Source organism: Lagenorhynchus albirostris, chromosome X (assembly GCF_949774975.1).
Source record: "Lagenorhynchus albirostris chromosome X, mLagAlb1.1, whole genome shotgun sequence".
In the NCBI taxonomy this organism is placed as follows: domain Eukaryota; kingdom Metazoa; phylum Chordata; class Mammalia; order Artiodactyla; family Delphinidae; genus Lagenorhynchus; species Lagenorhynchus albirostris.
The window spans coordinates 33,661,020-33,680,499 of record NC_083116.1 but is presented as its reverse complement, the minus strand read 5'-3'; the positions used below and the strand labels follow the sequence as shown (position 1 = coordinate 33,680,499).

General features: G+C 36.7%; 1 pseudogene; it reads left to right on the top strand.

Moving 5' to 3' along the window:
* The first annotated feature begins 18,257 nt into the window (after positions 1-18,257).
* On the top strand, positions 18,258-18,381 carry LOC132514180 (U4 spliceosomal RNA; annotated as a pseudogene).
* The last annotated feature ends 1,099 nt before the right edge of the window (positions 18,382-19,480 follow it).

Sequence of the window (19,480 nt, the reverse complement as noted above, 5' to 3'; positions counted from 1 at the left end):
TTTGTTTTTCTCTTTCTGACTTACTCCACTCTGTATGACACACTCTGTCTAGGTCAATCCACCTCACTACATATAATTCAATTTCATTTCTTTTTATGGATGAGTAATATTCCATTGTATGTATGTGCCGAATCATCTTTATTCATTCATCAGTCAGTATACACTTAGGTTGCTTCCATGTGCTGGCTATTGTAAATTGTTCTGTAATGAACATTGTGGTACATGACTCTTTCTGAATTATGGTTTTCTCAGGATATATGCCCAGTAGTCAGGTTGCTGGCTTGTATGGTAGTTCTATTTTTAGTTTTTTAGGAACCTCCATGATGTTCTCCATAGTGGCTTTATCAATTTACATTCCCACCAAGAGTGCAAGAGAGTTCCATTTACTCTACACCCTTGTCAGCATTTATTGTTTGGAGACATTATGATGATGGCCATTCTGACCTGTGTGACGTGATATCTCATTGTAGTTTTGATTTGCATTTCTCTAATGACTAGTGATGTTGAGCATCCTTTCATGTGTTTGTTGGTAATTTGTATATCTTCTTTGGAGAAATGTCTATTTAGGTGTTCTGCCCATTTTTGGATTGGGTTTTTTGTGTGATTGATATTGAGCTGCATGGCTGCTTTTATATTTTGGAGATTATTTCCTTGACATTTGCTTCATTTGCAAGTATTTTCTCCCATTCTGAGAGTTGTCTTTATGTCCTGTTTAAGGTTTCCTTTGCTGTGCAAAAGGTTTTATGTTTCATTAGGTCCCATTGGTTTATGTTTGTTTTTATTTCCGTTTCTCTAGGAGATTGGTCAAAAATCATCTTGCTGTGATATCTGTCAGAAAGTGTTTTCTCTACATTTTCCTCTAAGAGTTTTAGAGTGTCTGGCCTTACATTTAGGTCTTTAATTCATTTTGAGTTTATTTTTGTGTATGGTGTTAGGGAGTGTTCTAATTTCATTCTTTTGCATGTAGCTGTCCAGTTTTCCAGCATCGCTTATTGAAAAGGCTCTCTTTTCTCTGTATATTCTTGCCTCCTTTATCAAACAAAAGGTGACCATATGTGTGTGGGTTTATATCTGGGCTTTTTATTGTGGTCCATGGATCTATATTTCTGTTTTTGTGCCAGTACCATACTGTCTTGATTACTGTAGCTTTGTAGTATAGTCTGAAGTCAGGGAGCCTGATTCCTCCAGCTCCGTTTTTCTTTCTCAAGATTGCTTTGGCTATTTAGGGTCTTTTCTGTTTCATACAAACTGAATTTTTTTGTTCTAGCTCTGTAAAAATGCCATTGGTAGTTTCATAAGGATTGCATTGAATCTGTAGATTGCTTTGGGTAGTAGAGTCATTTTCACAATGTTGATTCTTCCAATCCAAGTATATGGTATATCTCTCCATCTGTTTGTATCATATTTAATTACTTTCTTCAGTGTCTTATAGTTTTCTGCATACAGTTTTTTGTCCTTAGGTAGGTTCATTCCTAGGTATTTTATTCTTTTTGTTGCAATGGTAAATAGGAGTGTTTCTTTAATTCCTCTTTCAGATTTTCATCATTAGTATACAGGTATGCAAGAGATTTCTGTGCATTAATTTTGTATCCTGCCACTTTACCAAATTCATTGATTACCCCTAGTAGTTTTCTGGTAGCATCTTTAGGATTCTCTATGTATAGTATAATGTCATCTGCAATCAGTGACAATTTTACTTCTTTACCGATTTGGATTCCTTTTATTTCTTTTTCATCTCTGATAGTTGTGGCTAAAACTTCTTAAAGTATGTTGAATAATAGTGGTGAGAGTGGGCAACCTTGTCTTTTTCCTGATCTTAGTGGAAATGTTTTCAGTTTATCACCATTGAAAACGATGTTGGCTGTGGGTTTGTCATATATGGCCTTTATTATGCTGAAGTAAGTTCCCTCTATGCCTACTTTCTGCAGAGTTTTCACCATAAATCGGTGTTGAATTTTGTCGAAAGGTTTTTCTGCATCTATTTAGATGATCATATGGTTTTTCTCCTTCAATTTTTTAATATGGTTTGTTACATTGATTGATTTGCATATATTGAAAAATTCTTGCATTCCTGGGATAAAACGCACTTGGTCATGTCCTGTGATCCTTTTAATGTGCTGCTGGATTCTGTTTGCTAGTATTTGGTTGAGGATTTTTGCATCTATATTCATCAGTGATATTGGCCTGTAGTTTTCTTTCTATGTGACATCTTTGTCTAACTTTGGTATCAGGGTGATGGTGGCCTCATAGAATGAGTTTGGGAGTGTTCCTCCCTCTGCTGTATTTTGGAAGAGTTTGTGAAGGAAAGGTGTTAGCTCTTCTCTAAGTGTTTGATAGAATTCACCTGTGAAGCCATCTGGTCCTGGGCTTTTGTTTGTTGGAAGATTTTTAATCACACTCTCCATTTCAGTGCTTGTGATTCGTCTGTTTATATTTTCTATTTCTACCTGGCTCAGTCTCGGAAGGTTGTGCTTTTCTAAGAATTTGTCCATTTCTTTCAGGTTGTTCATTTTATTGGCATATAGTTGCTTGTGGTAATCTCTCATGATCTTTTGTATTTCTGCAGTTTCAGTTGTTACTTCTCCTTTTTCATTTCTAATTCTATTGATTTGAGTCTTTTCCCTTTTTGTTTTGATGAGCTGGCTAATTGTTTATCAATTTTATTTATCTACTTAAAGAATCAGCTTTTAGTTTTATTTATCTTTGCTATCATTTCCTTCATTTAATTTTGAGCTGATCTTTATTATTTCTTTCCTTTTGCTAACTTTGTGGGGGGTTTGTTCTTCTTCCTCTAACTCCTTTAGGTATAATGTTCCATTGTTTGAGATTTTCTTGTTTCTTGAGGTAGTATTATATTGCTATAAACTTCCCTCTTAGAACTGATTTTTCTGCATTGCATAAGTTTTGTGTCATCGTGTTTTTATTGTCATTTGTTTCTAGGTATTTTTTGATGTCCTCTTTGATCTCTTCAGTGATCTCTTGGGTATTTAGTAGTGTATTGTTTAGCCTCCATATGTTTGTTTGTTTTTTACCATTTTATCCTGTAATTGGTGTCTAGTCTCATAGCATTGTGGTCAGAAAAGGTACTTGATAACATTTCAATTTTCTTAAATTTACCAAGACTTGATGTTTTTACCCAATATATGATCTATCCTGAAGAATGTTCCATGAGCACTTCAGAAGAAAGTGTATTCTGTTTCTTTTGGATGGAATGTTCCGTAAATATCAATGAAGTCCATCTTTCTTAATGTATCATTTAAAGCTTGTGTTTCCTTATTTATTTTCATTTTGGATGATCTGTCCATTCATGAAAGTGGGGTGTTAGAGTCCCCTACTATGATTGTTTTACTGTCGATTTCCCCTTTTATCGCTGTTAGCATTTGCCTTACGTATTGAGGTGTTCCTATGTTGGGTGCATAAATATTTACAATTGTTATATCTTCTTCTTGGATTGATCCCTTTTTCATTATATACTGTCCTTCTTTGTCTCTTGTAATAGTCTTTATTTTAACGTGAATTTTGTCTTATATGAGAATTGCTACTCCGGCTTTCTTTTGATTTCCATTTGTATTGAATATCTTTTTCCTATCCCCTCACTTTCAGTCTGTTTGTGTCCCTAGTTCTGAAGTGGGTCTCTTGTAGACAGTATATATATGCATCTTGTTTTTGTATCCATTCAGCCAGTCTATGCCTTTTGGTGGGACTATTTAAAGCTCTTACATTTAAGGTAATTGATATGTATGTTCCTATTACCGTTTTCTTAATGGTTTGGGTTTGTTATTGTAGTTCTTTTCCTTCTCTTGTGTTTCCTGCCTAGAGAACTTCCTTTAGCATTTTTAGTAAAGCTCTTTTGGTAGTGTGGAAATCCCGTAGCTTTTGCTTGTCTGTAAAGGTTTTAAATTCTCCATCGAATCTGAATGAGATCCTTTCTGGGTAGAGTAATCTTGGTTGTAGGTTTTTCCCTTTCATCACTTTAAGTATATCTTGCCACTCCCTTCTGGCTTGCAGAGTTTCTGCTGAAAAATCAGCTCTTAACCTTCTGGGGATTCTCTTGTATATTATTTGTTGTTTTTCCCTTGATGGTTTTAATATTTTTTCTTTGTATTTAATTTTTGACAGTTTAATTAGTATGTGTCTTGGCGTGTTTCTCCTTGGTTTTATTCTGTATGGGACTCTCTGTGCTTCCTGAGCTTGATTGAATATTTCCTTTCCCATATTAGGGAAGTTTCAACTATAATCTCTTCAAATATTTTCTCTGCCCCTTTCTTTTTCTGTTCTTCTTCTGCAACCCCTATAAGTCGAATGTTGGTGACTTAAGTGTTCTCCCAGAGGTCTCTGAGAGCGTCCTCAATTCTTTTCATTCTTTTTTCTTTATCCTGTTCTGTGGTAGTTATTTCCACTATTTTATCTTCCAGATCACTTATCCATTCTTCTGCCTCAGTTATTCGGCTCTTGATCCCTCTAGAGAATTTTTAACTTCGTATATTGTGTTGTTCATCCTTGTTTGTTTGCTCTTTAGTTCTTCTAGGTCCTTGTTAAACGTTTCTTGTATTTTCTCCATTCTATTTCCAAGATTTTGGATCATGTTTACTATCATTCCTCTGAATTATTTTTCAGGTAGACTGCCTACTTCCTCATTTGTTTGGTCTGGTGGGTTTTTACCTTGCTCCTTCATCTGCTGCATATTTCTCTGTCTTCTCATTTTGCTTAACTTTCTGTGTTTGGGGTCTCCTTTTCACAGCCTGCAGGTTCGTGGTTCCCATTGTTTTGAGTGTGTGCCCCTAGTGCGTTAGGCTTGTTCAGTGAGTTATGTAAGCTTCCTTGTGTAAGGGACTGGTGCCTGTGTTATGGTGGATGAGGCTGGATCTTGCCTTTCTGTTGGGCAGGACTGCATCTGGTGGTGTGTTTTGGGGTGTCTCTTAACTTATTTTGATTTTAGGCAGTCTCTCTGCTAATAGGTGGGGTTGTGTTCCTGTCTTGCTAGTTGTTTGTCATGGGGTGTCCAGCACTGGAGCTTGCTAGTCATTGAGTGGAGCTGGGTCTTAGTGTTGAGATGGAGGTGTCTGGGAGAATTCTCACCGATCGATGTTATGATGGGCCAGGATGTCTCTGGTGGACGAATGTCTTGAACTTGGCTCTCCCACTTCAAAGGCTCAGGCCTGACGCCTGGCTGTAGCACCAAAAATCTGTCAGTCATACGGCCACCTGGTTATCATGTTGTGGCCTAACATCTTGGCAACATATGACTCTCTATTTACTTTCTTGATAGTGTCCTTTGACTTGCAAAAGCTTTTAATTTTGATGAAATTAACTTACCTATATTCCCTTTTATTGCTTGTGCTTTTGATGTTGTATTTAGGTATTTACTGACTTATCAAATGTTACAAGTATTTAAGTCTATGTTTGCCTCTAAGAATTCTGTGGATTTAGGTCTCACTTTAAATCTGTGATCCAATTTGAGTTAATGTTTGTAAACAGTTAGGCAGGTTTCCAAATTAATTATTTTGCCTATGGATATCCACTTGCTTCTACACCATCTGGTGAAAAAACTATTCTTTTCCATTTAATTGTCTTGACACTGCTGTTGAAAATCAATTGACCATTAATATGAGAGTTCAATTCTGAACTCTTGATTCTATTCATTTATTCTGTCTATCTATCTATCATCTATCTATCTATCATCTATCTATCTATCATCATATATATATATATCTTATATATAAAAAAATATATATATACACATCAATATACTATATCTCTGTGTGTGCATGTGCATGTATCTTTTGCCAGAACCATATTGCTTTGATTATTTTGCCTTTGTAACAATTTTTGAAATTGAGAAGTATTAGTTCTCCACCTTTTTTTTCTTTTTTAATGATTTTTTTGGCTTCTTGGGGTCCCTGGCAATTACATGTGACTTTTCTTATCAGATTTCCATTTCTGAAAAAAAAGCTATTGGAATTTTGATAGGAACTACAAGGAATGTGTAGATCAATTTGGAAGAATTGGTGTCTTAACATGTTAACTTTTCCAATTCATGAACATGGAATATCTTTGTATCTATTTAGTTTATCATTAATTTATTTTATCAACTTTGTAGTTTCCAGTATAGAAATCTTGCACCTACTTGGTTAAATTTATTTCTAAGTATTTTATTTTATTGATTCCAATGTAAATGAAATGGTTGTCTTATTTAATTTTCGGATTGTTCATTTCTATTATAAAAATACAACTGAATTTTCCATGATGATCTTGTATCATGCAACTCTGGTGAACTTGTTTATTATTTCTAATATGATTTTGTGAATTGTTTAGAAGTTTTATACAGATCATGAAGTCAGCAGGTAGAGGCCATTTTACTTCTTCCTTTCTAATCTGGACATCTTTAATTTACTTTTCCTTGTGTAATTACCCTGCCAAGAATTTCCAATACAATGTTGAATAAAAGTGGTGAGAGAAGGCATCTTGTACTCTTCCTGGTCTTGTGGGGGTATGCTTTCAGTCCTTCACCATTAATTATGATATTAGCAGTGGGCTTTTCATAGATGTCCATTGTTAGGATGAGGAAATTCCCATTTATTTCTAGCTTTTTTCTTTTTATATTCCTTTTTTTAAAAAATAGTAGGTCCTTGTGGTTATCTATTTCAAATATAGCAGTGTGTGCATGTCAATCCCAAACTCCCAGTCTATACCTCTCCCCACCCTTTCTCCCGGTAACCATAAATTCATTCTCTAAGTCTGTGAGTCTGTTTCTGTTTTGTAAATAAGTTCATTTGTATCATTTCTTTTAAGATTCCACATAAAAGTGATATCATATGATATTTGTCTTTCTCTGTCTGACTTACTTCACTTAGTGTGATAATCTCCAGGTACATCCATGTTTGCCGCAAATGGCATTATTTTGTTCTTTTTATGGCTGAGTAATATTCCATTGTCTATATGAACCACATCTTCTTTTTTTTTTGCGGTACGCAGACCTCTCACTGTTGTGGTCTCTCCTGTTGCAGAGCACAGGCTCCGGACGCGCAGGCTCAGCGGCCATGGCTCATGGGCCTAGCCGCTCCACGGCATGTGGGATCTTCCCAGACCGGGGCACAAACCCATGTTCCCTGCATCTGCAGGCAGATTCTCAACCACTGCACCACCAGGGAAGCCCTGAACCACATCTTCTTTATGCATTCATCTGCCAGTGAACACTTAGGTTGCTTCCATGTCTTGGCTATTGTAAATAGTGCTGCAATTAACATTGGGGTGCATGTATCCTTTCAAAGCATGTTTTTCTCCAGATATATTCCCAGGAGTGGGATTGCTGGATCATATGGTAGCTCTATTTTTAGTTCTTTAAGGAAACTCCATACTGTTCTCCATAGTGGCTGTACCAGTTTACATTCCTACCAACAGTGTAGGAGGGGTCCCTTTTCTTCACATTCTCTACAGCATTTATTGTTTGTTGACTTTTTGCTGATGGCCATTCTGACTGGTGTGAGGTGATACCTCATTGTAGTTTTGATTTTCATTTCTCTAATAATTAGTGATGTTGAGCATTTTTTCATGTGCTCTTTGGCCATCTGTATGTCTTTTTTGGAGAAATTTCTATTTAGATCTGACCATTTTTTGATTGGATTATTTGGGTTTTTTTTGGATATTGAGCTGTATGAGCTGTTTGTTTATTTCGGAGATTAATCCCGTGTCAGTCTGCAAATATTCGTATGCAAATATTTTCTCCCATTCTGTGGGTTTTCTTTTCATTTTGTTTATGGTTTCTTTTGCTGTGCAAAAGCTTTTAAGTTTAATTAGGTGCCATTTGTTTTTCTTTTTTGGTTTTTATTTTCATTACTGTAGGCAGTGGATTGAAAAGGATCTTGTTGTGATTTATGTCAGAGAGTGTTCTACTTATGTTTTCTTCTAAGTGTTTTGAATTTATTTTTGTGTATGGTGTTAGGGAGTGTTCTAATTTCATTCTTTTATTTGTAGCTGTCCAGTTTTTCCAGCACCACTTATTGAATAGACTGTCTTTTCTCCATTGTATATAGACGTACTTTGTGTGTGTGTGTGTGTGTGTGTGTGTATTGCAGTTATTTTCTTGTTGTTGAGAACTGTCAATTTTGAATAGTATAGTGTGACAACTCTGGATATGGAACCCCCCAGCTTTGTTGTCATTACTGTTTGTTGTTGCTGTTGTACCTTGTTGTTTAGTAACTTTCCTGAACTAATTCAATAAAGCCTGTATTCTTTTTCAAGTGTGGCAACTGAAATCTCTGCTTGGTTAGCTTAATAGTCAGTAAAGATTGGACAGGTATTTAATTAATTCTTTGGAATCAATAATTTTCCCAGTTTTTGCCAGGAGACTTTGTGTATGTGTGTTGGGGCACACCAATGATCAGGCAGGCAGTTGGCAATCCCAACTTTATCCTTCACTGCCTGATTGTGCATAACCTCAAGGTTAGCCATATGTGAGTGCTTAGTGCCTTCTCAGTTCTTTCCTGAGCATACACACAGCCTTTCATATGTACACGGACTTCTTGATTCCCAAGAATTTGTTTAAACTTTTCAACACCCTTATAAATATAATCCCTATCCTTTCTTTTTAAGATTTTTGGTTAACTTGTTTGCTCCAATTGTTATCAGCACCACAGGCAGTTGTGAAATTAAACAATCACCACTGGTTGTCTTTCACAGACATTCCCAGGAAAAATTCTGCTTTCTACTGGGTGACCTCTGGGTCAGGTCAAATAAAGAAAAGCCTTGTGAGTGAGATTTTTCAGTGAATTGCCAGACAGATCCAATCATATCAACTAACTGGGAATTGTCCTTTGGAGGAGGTCCTACCCTATTCTGCCCCCTCCAGTGGCTACTAGACTGCTGGTTTTCACCATGATTGTGGAGTAATGGTTTTCAAGCCTACCTCAGGGCTGAGAAGAGGGGGACAGGAGTAGAGCAGGTTAAGACACCTAAAGATTCCCTATTTTTACTGAAATTTAGCTTCTTCTCTTGAATAAACACTCCCTCGATTTTTGCAAGGTTTTCGTTAATTTCCTAAAGTATTGAAAATGTTGATTTTGATAGTTTTTTTTTGCAGATATTCTTGTTTTTCTAAGGAGAGCATTATTAGGGGTCCTTACTGTGCCATTCCTGCTGCCATCACTCCTATTTCTTGGTTTCATTTATTTATTTATGTGCAGTTGATTTACAATATTATATGTTGATTTCTAATTCAATATGTTTGCAGTCATAGAACTTACTTTTTATGATTTTGATTCTTCTAAATAGCATCTTTGGCAATATTATTTCTCTCAAAGTGTACTTTGTCTGATATTCACCTGGCACACTAGCTTTCTTATTGTTAATGTTTCATACTGTGACATTTTCCACCCTTTTACTCTCATCCTATCTGTGTCTTTATATTTAAAGGTGTTTCTATAAACTCCATATAGTTATGGTCTACTTTTATAGTGAATCTCATGATCACTTTTTAATTACAGTGTTTAATTCATTTATACTTAATGTAATCATCTGTGTTTCAGTCTATTACCCTGGTATTTATTTTTATTTAATCTGTCTATTCTTTTTTCTCTTTCCTTTCTTATCTTCCTTCTTTAGCATTTCCCATGTGTTTAAATAACATATTATTTTACCTTCTCTATTTACTTAATTTTATGATTTCATATTATTTTACTGGTTGTTAGAGAAATTACAATATCTATCTTGAACTTATTACAAGATACCTTAAAATAATTTTATGCCATTTTATGAAAAATGAAGTACCTTACAACAAGATAATTCCATTTAGAACTTCCTTCCCTTTGTGTCATCAGAGCCATGTATTTTGCTAATTTATTTTATTTATTTATGTTATTTTAATAAACCCCTAATAAATAGTTGCTTTTTCATTTTGAGTTAATAATCTTTTAAAAAATGTAATACAGGGGCTTCCCTGGTGGCGCAGTGGTTGAGAGTCTGCCTGCCGATGCGGGGGACATGGGTTTGTGCCCCGGTCTGGGAAGATCCTACATGCCGTGGAGCAGCTGGGCCCATGAGCCATGACCATTGAGCCTGCGTGTCTGGAGCCTGTGCTCCGCAATGGGAGAGACCACAGCAGTGAGAGGCCCACGTATCGTTTAAAAAAATATATATATATAATACACACCTATATAATATAGAAAACAATTAAATTTTTTTTGTTATTCCTCACCTGTTAACCTTTTTCTTCTGTTTTTCATTCCTTCCTGCAGATCTGGATTTTCATCAGGTTTCATTTTCATTTAGCCTGAAGAGCTATTTTTCAGAATTTATTTTATTGTATGTCTGGTAAAGATGAATTAACTCAGCTTTCATCTGTCTAAAATATATTTAATTTACTGTCATATGTGAAGGACATTTTTGCTGAATATAGAATTCTTGATTGGCAGTTTTTTCCCTTAGGACTTTACAAAGACATTGCTCTATTTTGTTCTGTGCTTGGTCATTTGTATCAATAAGTCAGCCAGCATTCTTGTCATTATATCCTTTTATATAATTTGTCTTTTTTCCCCACTCTGATGGCTGTTAAGAACTTTTTAATCTTTGATTTTAAGTAGTCTAGCTGTGAAGTGCTTTAAGTGTGGGCTCCTTTTATGAATTTAGCTGAGATTCTTAGTTTTGTGGTTTGATACGATTTATCATTTTAATTTATCATTATCAATTTAAAACCTTTTTAGCTGTTTTCTCTTCAAATATTTCTTCTGCCTTATGCTCTCTCTACTTCTTTCTGGGACTCTAATTACACATACGTTATAACATCCCACAGATCCATTTGGTTGGCTTGCTTTTGTTTCACCTTTCTTAAAATTCAATAATATTTTTCTCTGTTGTGTTCAGCCTACTGTTTGGTCCATCAAATTTATTTTTCATCTCTGATATGGTCACTTTCACTCTTAATATTCCTATTTGTTTTTATTATTTTCTTTTATATTTTATTTACAATTTCCATTTTTCTAATGAAATTCCTCCTCTGTTAATGCTTGTTGTCTACTTCTTCCACTAGATCCTTTAACATAATGTTTATTTTAGAGGTGCCTTTTGTTAATTTCAAAACCTTAGCCATATTTTGATCTGATTCTTTTAACTATTTTGGCTTTGTTTCAGTAGATTCCTCTTACTAGTGGATTTAATTGTTTTCAGGATGGGACAATGTTTTTCTCCACAGAATTGCTGGAAATCTGAGTAATGGTGTGACTCTTGTGTTCTCTTAATGCTTTACAGCTTTGCTGACAGTATTTTGGGTCAATGGGAAGTTCTCTTTTCTTTACAGTACTCTCCCTTGCGTTCAGCACTATAGGGGATCTCATTCTAGCTGATCTGCTGTCAGCTTTCAGGCAGCCAGTGCAGTGCACTCTATGAAGACCAGAGTGTACCAGCAAAGTTTATCTCAACAACCTGGCCTTGCCCCTGCCTTTAGCATACTTTTTCCTCGCTATCAGTGAAGGCCCATGGCAAAGAGTTGGTGGGTGGGTATGTTGCTACTTGTAAGACATGCTGATCTATCAGTCTGCCTGTGTTTTGCCATTAAAATTTTTAAAAACTCTTGCTGAATTCTCCTTACCAGTCTATGTCTGAATCTGTTTGCCTCCTCCTGCCTGCTAAGGATAAAAGTAGCTATGTTTTTTTTTTTCTCTACTTGGAAGTACTTATCACTTTCTGAAGATTATTGAGTTTAGTTTTATTTGTATTCTTAGCTCTCTAATGAATTTCAAAGTTATGATTTCAGAGCTTACTTGCTTTTTTTCCATTTTTAAGGTAGGAATCATGGCTTTTTGCAGTTTTCTAAGTGTAAGTGTAAATCCAATATATTTTAATAAGGGATTTATTAAATTTATTTGAATTTATAAATATATTAAATTTATTATTTATTGTTTCTCTAACTTGTGAAGTCTGTGGCATCTGTAAAAACCACATACGGTGTAAACCCAAGGATTACACTAGGCAGACCTACTCTCAAGCCCAGCCTCATATATTTTAATTTATTTCCTAGATAGTGAATAAAGTGCAGTATGCTAAGTGAATTATTCATAATCTTTACATAACTCCAAAATTATGGTTAAATGCATTAAAAGTTGTGTTAAAATTCCAACTTTCTGGGCTTCCCTGGTGGTGCAGTGGTTGAGAGTCCACCTGTTGATGCAGGGGACACGGGTTCATGCCCCGGTCCAGGAAGATCTCACATGCCGTGGAGCAGCTGGGCCCGTGAGCCATGGCCGCTGAGCCTGCGCGTCTGGAGCCTGTGCTCCTGCGTGTCTGGAGCCGCAAAGTGAGAGGCCACAACAGTGAGAGGCTCACATAATGCCAAAGGAACAAACAAACAAAAATTCCAACTTTCTAAATTGATGTCAGAGCTTTGCCATTACAATGAATTTTGAATGAGATTCAGCTTATAACTACTCTCAAGAATTTAGTCACAAATGCCAGCTGTGTCCTCCAAAGTAGACTTTTGTGATGTGAGTGGAATCATATCTCTTTTCTCACTGTGAGAGGCAACAGGATGGCAGAGCTTGAATTAATCATCCTACAAAGAGAAAAAAAAATTGCAATTTTTTTCCTAAGAAGCTCCTTATAGCTAATTATCAGGGTGTCTATGAAACAAATCTGTTATTCTTTTATTTTTAATTTAACATTTGTAAATGAATAAATACCTGTCTTTTAGTTTGCAAAACTAAATTGTTTGCAAAACTTTAGGAGAAAACTAGCAGAGATAGCATTGTCTACTGAACATACAGTGCTAATTTCTGCCTCTCTGTTTATTCACATCTTACCTGTCGCTCAAGCGCACATACACACACACACACAACACACACACACATAACTCAAATGCTTACTTATTTTACATGCCAGAGTCACATATTTAAGGTATAAGAATTTATGAGAGTAGGAGCTTCAAGATGGCAGAAGAGTAAGGTGTGGAGATCACCTTCCTCCCCACAAATACATCAGAAATATGTCTACATGTGGAACAACTCCTACAGAACACCTACTGAACACTGGCAGAAGACCTCAGAACTCCCAAAAGTCAAGAAACTCCCCACGTACCTGGGTAGGGAAAAAGAAAAAACAGAGACAAAAGAATAGGGATGGGACCTGCACCAGTGGGAGGGAGCTGTGAAGGAGGAAAGATTTCCACACACTAGGAAGCTCTTTCGCAGGTGGAGACTGCAGGTGGCGGACGGGGGAAGCTTTGGAGCCATGATGGAGAGTGCAGCAACAGGGGTGTGGAGGGTAAAGTGGAGAGATTCCAGCACAGAGGATTGGTGCCAACCAGCACTCACCAGCCTGAGAGTCTTGTCTGCTCACCCGTCAGGGTGGGCGGGGGCTGGGAGCTGAGGCTCGGGCTTCAGAGGTCAGATCCCAGGGAGAGGACTGGGGTTAGCTGCATGGACACAGCCTGAAGGGGGCTAGTGTGCCACAGCTAGCTGAAAGTGGGTCCTGGAAAAGGTCTACAGCTGCCGAAGAGGCAAGAGACTTTTTCTTGCCTCTTTGTTTCCTGGTACACGAGGAGAGGGGATTAAGAGCACTGCTTAAAGGAGCTCCAGAGATGGGTGCAAGCCGTGGCTATCAGCGTGGCCCCCAGAGACGGGCAGAGACGGGCATGAGACGCTAAAGCTGCTACTGCAGCAACCAAGAAGCTCCTTTAACCCCCTCCTCTCTGAGTGAAGAACACACGCCCTCAGGCAACCTACACGCAGAGGCAGGGCCATATCCAAAGCTGAACCCCAGGAGCTGTGCAAACAAAGAAGAGAAAGGGAAATTTGTCCCAGCAACCTCAGGAGCAGCGGATTAAATCTCCACAATCAACTTGATGTACCCTGCATCTGTGGAATACATGAATAGAAAACCAATCATCCCAAATTGAGGAGGTGGACTTTGAGAGCAACAATATATATATATTTTTCCCTTTTTCTCTTTTTGTGAGTGTGTATGCGTATGCTTCTGTGTGTGATTTTTTTCTGTATAGCTTTGCTTTCACCATTTTTCCCAGGGTTCTGTCTGTCCATTTTTGTTTTGTTTTGTTTAGTTTAGTTTGGTATAGTTTTAGCACTTGTTATCATTGGTGGATTTGTTTGGTTTTGTTGCTCTCTTCTTTCTTTTTTTATTTTATTACTAAATCTTTTTAAAATAATTATGTTTTATTTTTTATTCTAATAACTTTATTTTATTTTATTTTATCTTCTTTCTTGCTTTCTTTTTTTTTTCTCCCTTGTATTCTGACCCGTGTGAATGACAGGCTCTTGGTGTTCCAGTCATACATCAGGACTGTGCTTCTGAGGTGGGAGAGCCAAGTTCATGACACAGGTCCACAAGAAACCTCCCAGCTCCACATAATATTGAATGGCAAAAGTCTCCAAGAGATCGCCATCTCAACACCAAGACACAACCCCACTCAAGAACCAGCAAGCTACCATGCTGGACACCCTATGCAAAACAACTAGCAAGACAGGAACACAACCCTATCCATTAGCACAGAGGCTGCCTAAAAACATAATAAGGCCACAGACACTGCAAAACACACAACCAGACATAGACCTGCCTATGAGAAAGACAAGATCCAGCCTCACCCACCAGAACACAGGCGCGAGTCCCCTCCACCAGGAAGCCTACACAACCCACTGAACCATGCTTAGCCACTGCAGACAGACACCAAAATCAGTGGGAACTACGCACCTGCAGCCCACAAAAAGGAGACCACAAACACAGTAAGTTAAGCAAAATGAAAAGACAGAGAAACACACAGCAGATGAAGGACCAAGGCAAAAACCCATCAGACCTAAAAAAAGAGGAAATAGGAAGACTACCTGAAAAAGAATTCAGAATAATTATAGTAAAGATGATCTTAAATCTTGGAAATAGAATGGAGAAAATACAAGAAATGTTTAACAAGGAGCTAGAAGAACTAAAGAGCAAACAAACAGTGATGAACAACAAAATAAATGAAATGAAAAATTCTCTAGAAGGGATCAGTAGCAGAATAACTGAGGCACAAGAGCGGATAATGGACCTGGAAGACAAAATAGTGGAAATAACTACTACAGAACAGAATAAAGAAAAAAGAATGAAAAGAATTGAGGACAGTCTCAGAGACTTCTGGAACAACATTAAATGCAGCAACATCCGAAATATAAGGGTCCCAGAAGAAGAAGAGAAAAAGAAAAGAACTGAGAAAATATTTGAAAAGATTATAGTTGAAAACTTCCCTAATATGGGAAAGGAAATAGTTAATCAAGTCCAGGAAACACAGAGAGTCCCATAGAAGATAAATCCAAGGAGAAACACGCCAGGACACATATTAATCAAACTATCAAAAATTAAATACAAAGAACATATATTAAAAGCAGCAAGGGAAAAACAGCAAATAACACACAAGGGAATCCCCATAAGGTTAACAGCTGATCTTTCATCAGAAACTCTGCAAGTCAGAAGGGAGTGGCAGGACATATTTAAAGTGATGAAGGAGAAAAACCTACAACCAAGATTACTCTACCCAGCAAGGATCTCATTCAGATTTCACGGAGAAATTAAAACCTTTACAGAAAAGCAAAAGCTAAGAGACTTCAGCACCACCAAACCAGCTTTGCAACAAATGCTAAAGGAACTTCTCTATGCAGGAAGTACAAGAGAAGGACAAGACCTACAATAACAAACCCAAAACAATTAAGAAAATGGTGATAGGAACATACATAACGATAATTACCTTAAATGTAAATGGATTAAATGCTCCAACCGAAAGATGTAGCCTGGCTTAATGGATACAAAAACAAGATCCATATATATGCTGTCTACAAGAGAACCACTTCAGACCTAGGGACACATGCAGACTGAAAGGGAGGGCATGGAAAATGATATTCCATGCAAATTGAAATCAGAAGAAAGCTGGAGTAGAAATTCTCATATCAGATAAAATAGACTTTGAAACCAAGACTATTACAAGAGACAAAGAAGGACATTACATAATGATCAAGGGATCGATCCAAGAAGAAGATATAACAATTGTAAATATTTATGCACCCAACATAGGAGCACCTTAAAACATAAGGCAAATACTAACAGCCATAAAAGGGGAAATCAACAGTAACACAATCATAGTAGGGGACTTTAACACCCCACTTTCACCAATGGACAGATAATCCAACCAATGGACAGATCATCCAAAATGAAAATAAATAAGAAAACACAAGCTTTAAATGATACATTAAACAAGATGGACTTAATTGATATTTATAGGACATTCCATCCGAAAACAACAGAATACACATTCTTCTCAGGTGCTCATGGAACATTCTCCAGGATACATCATATCTTGTTTCACAAATCAAGCCTTGGTAAATTTAAGAAAATTGAAATCATATCAAGTATCTTTTCTGACCACAACGCTATGAGACTAGATATCAATTACAGGAAAAACTCTGTAAAAAATACAAACACATGGAGGCTAAACAACACACTACTTAATAACCAAGAGATCAGTGAAGAAATCAGAGAGGAAATCAAAAAATACCTAGGAACAAATGACAATGAAAGCAAGATGACCCAAATCCTATGGGATGCAGCAAAAGCAGTTCTAAGAGGGAAGTTTATAGCAATACAATCCTACCTTAAGAAACAAGAAACATCTCAAATAAACAACCTCACCTTACATCTAAAGCAATTAGAGAAAGAAGAACAAAAATCCCCGAAGTTAGCAGGAGGAAATAAATCATATAGATCAGATCAGAAATAAATGAAAAAGAAATGAAGGAAACGATAGCAAAGATCAATAAAACTAAAAGCTGGTTCATTGAGAAGATAAACAAAATTGATAAACCATTAGCCAGACTCATCATGAAAAAAAGGGAAAACACTCAAATCAATAGAATTAGAAATGAAATAGGAGAAGTAACAACTGATACTGCAGAAATAAAAAGGATCATGAGAGATTACTACAAGCAACTATATACCAGTAGACCGGACAACCTGGAAGAAATGGACAAATTCTTAGAAATGCACAACCTTCCAAGACTGAACCAGGAAGAAATAGAAAATATGAACAGACCAATCACAAGCACTGAAATTGAAACTGTGATAAAAATCTTCCAACAAACAAAAGCCCAGGACCAGATGGCTTCACAGGCAAATTCTACCAAACATTTAGAGAAGAGCTAACACCTATCCTTCTCAATCTCTTCCAAAATATAGCAGAGGGAGGAACACTCTGAAACTCATTTAACGAGGCCACCATCACACTGATACCAAAACCATACAAAGATGTCACAAAGAAAAGCTACAGGCCAATATCGCTGATGAACGTAGATGCAAAATCCTCAACAAAATACTAGCAAACAGAATCCAACAGCACACTAAAAGGATCATACACCATGACCAAGTGAGGTTTATCCCAGGAATGCAAGGATTCTACAGTGTACACAAATCAATCAATGTGATACCCCATATTAAAAAATTGAAGGAGAAAATGATATGCTCATCTCAATAGATGCAGGGAAAGCTTTTGACAAAATTCCACACCCATTTATGAAAAAAACCTTCCATAAAGTAGGCATAGAAGGAACTTTCCTCAACATAATAAAGGCCATATATGACAAACTCACAGCCAACATCGTTCTCAATGGTGAAAAACTGAAACCATAAGTGACACTCTAGACTCCAGTACAGCTGCCTTAGAGACATCTGTGACTGTCCCAAAGGAGACTGAGCATGAGTGTACTGCTGGACCATCAGAGACAAATTGCAGAAAAGGCATACACATGCTCAAAGTATTAATAAATTACCATCAGCAGGATTTGTTGACCATTTGAGTCCCTGTCAACTCTTAGAAGTTCAGTCGTGTTAAACATGTTGGATTGATTAGCACTGCTTCTACTCAACACGCATCCTTTTTTTCTTAAACTTAATAATGGACTGTTCACCCTCTTGTCTAGGTAACAAGGTAATTTTCAAGGATTATATTATATTACAGTTGCTTGTTTGTACATAGTCAGAATGCGTTTCTTCAAATGTCAGAAGAAGGTTAGTAGAGATGTTTGTCATGGTGCAAGAAATTTCATCAAGTGAAACTAAGCAAGCCAGATTTCTTAAAAGTTGGAAGCTACACAGTTAATTCAGTTAATTCAGGTCATCAAAGGTTGTACAAAAGTGATGAAAATAATAAACTGTTATATTAAAACATCCATTCACATTTTTTTTCTGATTCAAGTGGTTTGTACATCAACTTTTTATTCTGAATAAACTTTTAATGTATCTTTGTGCAGTGGCAATATCACAGCTCATGAAGTTTATCTGAGGCACAATTATTGCTGATTGAAATGTTTAGAGTAATGATTTTTCCCACATAATGTTAATTATTTCTATAATATAATTATGCATTTTGGTTTAGAAATTTTAATGAATATTTGAAGGAGAGATGTGATTTGGAAGTTCATTAGCTATGTGGTTTTCAAGGCCTGTTCAGAGGAGGTAGAGACTGAACATATAGTTGAAAGAACACTAGTCTTGGAGAAAGGTCATGTGGACTCTATCACCTGGGATTTGTTTTTCCTAGGCTTCCTCCACTAAATCTTTCTAGGATGCCATTTTCTCATCTGACAGATGGAGAAAATAATACCTAGCCTATATTTTTCATGGACTTAGATTTTCAGAGACAGTTACAATTTCAAATATTCTAACACTTTGACAGGACATTCGTCTTAATTTCTGGCTCACAAAGCCCAGTTACATCAAGTGTTGTTGCATAACTAAGGTCATAGGGAACTAGAAGCTACAATTCAACCTGGCTTTTATGTCTTTCATTTTATGTGCAGTTATTATACTCTTTGTCTTTATGGCTTTTAGGCTCAAGATAAAAGCTCCTGAAGCATGAGAGTTGAAAAAGCAGTCATTCACATCTCCTAGTAACCTTCATTTTGTCATTCCTTTTGCAGTTTTCCTGAGAAATATGACAGTTTTCAACTCTCACAGAGACCGAAAGGATGTTTGAGGTAATCACAGTCTTATAAATTTTTGAGTTTGAAAGATCAGTCCTTTGCTTTCAGGTGACAGAAAAGAAGTCCTGACACAATTCATTTATAACAGTCCATCCTGTGTCCTTTGTGGAAAAAGAAGAATCAGTAGAAGAAAATGGAGTGGAGAATTATTGGCAGAGATTGCCAAGGGATAGGAAAAGTGGCCAGCTGGTCAGTGTTAGGGTTTGCACAGGTACACTAGAGAAAAACAGAAAAGTTGTATCTCCCATGGATATACAGAATCTGGAAACAGGAAGCGAACAAAGGAACTGGGGTTCACATGAAGTATTAAGGGGAACTAGGTAAAGGCCTGTTTGGAAAGGCAATGATACAACTACAAGCTACTAATTTAAGAAAGAAAAATCCCATTGAAATATATAACGCAACAGGCTTTAATCTCTAGGAATGCATTTCTGAAACATAACTGGACATCAAAACAATTCTTATCCCAACAAAGCTTC